We start from the raw sequence: 1,127 nt of genomic DNA, 5'->3' as shown, positions 1-1,127 counted from the left end.
TGAAAGATGATGCTATGAAAGTGCTGCACTCAATATGCCAGCAAATTTGGAAAACTCAGCAGTGGCCACAGGACTGGAAAAGGTCAGTTTTCATTCCAATCCCAAAGAAAGACAATGCCAAAGAATGCTCAAACTACCGCACAATTGCACTCATCTCACATGCTAGTAAAGTAATGCTCAAAATTCTCCCAAGCCAGGCTTCAGCAAAACGTGAACCATGAACTTCCAGATGTTCAAGCTGGTTTTAGAAAAGGCAGAGGAAGCAGAGATCAAATTGCCAACATCTGCTGGAACATGGAAAAAGCAGGAGAGTTCCAGAAAAACATCTATTTCTGCCTTATTGACTATGCCAAAGTCTTTGATTGTGTGGATCACAATAAAATGTGGAAAATTCTGAAAGAGATGGGAGTATCAGACCACCTGACCTGCCTCTTGAGAAACCTGTATGCAAGTCAGGAAGCAACAGTTAGAACTGGACATGGAACAACAGACTGGTTCCAAATAGGAAAAGGGGTACGTGAAGGCTGTATCTTGTCACCCTGCTTATTTAACTTCTATGCAGAGTACATCATGAGAAACCCTGGGCTGGAAGAAGCACAAGCTGGAATCAAGATTGCTGGGAGAAATATCAATAACCTCAGATATGCAGATGACACCACCCTTATGGAAGAAAGTGAAGAAGAACTAAAGAGCCTCTTGATGAAAGTGAAACAGAGTGAAAAAGCTTAAAGCTCAACATTCAGAAAACTAAGATCATGGCATCCGGTCCCATCACTTCATGGCAGATAGATGGGGAAACAGTGGAAACAGTGGATGACTTTATTTTTCTGGGCTCCAAAATCACTGCAGATGGTGATTGCAGCCATGAAATTAAAAGACGCTTATTCCTTGGAAGGAAATTTATGACCAACCTAGATAGCATATTCAAAAGCAGAGACATTATTTTGTCAACAAAGGTCCATCTTGTCAAGTCTATGGTTTTTCCAGTGGTCATGTATGGATATGAGAGTTGGACTATAAAGAAAGCTGAGTGTCAAAGAATTGGTGCTTTTGAACTGTGGTGTTGGAGAAGACTCTTGAGGGTCCCTTGGACCTCAAGGAGATCCAACCAGTCCATCCTAAAGGAG

At 41.8% G+C, this 1,127-nt stretch overlaps 1 protein-coding gene and 1 pseudogene across 4 annotated transcripts in view; both read left to right on the top strand.

Annotated features, from left to right (window-relative positions):
• RNF212 (ring finger protein 212) overlaps window positions 1-1,127 on the top strand; it is a 23,934-nt gene that overhangs the window by 14,984 nt on the left and 7,823 nt on the right. The gene's annotated exons all lie outside the window — the stretch shown is intronic.
• Window positions 1-1,127, top strand: part of LOC104998786 — a 6,609-nt pseudogene that overhangs the window by 3,449 nt on the left and 2,033 nt on the right.

The sequence above is a fragment of the Bison bison genome, unplaced genomic scaffold (assembly GCF_000754665.1).
Source record: "Bison bison bison isolate TAMUID 2011002044 unplaced genomic scaffold, Bison_UMD1.0 scf7180017853231, whole genome shotgun sequence".
Classification (NCBI taxonomy): domain Eukaryota; kingdom Metazoa; phylum Chordata; class Mammalia; order Artiodactyla; family Bovidae; genus Bison; species Bison bison.
The sequence above is the reverse complement of the archived record's forward strand: the minus strand, read 5'-3'. Positions and strand labels throughout refer to the sequence as shown.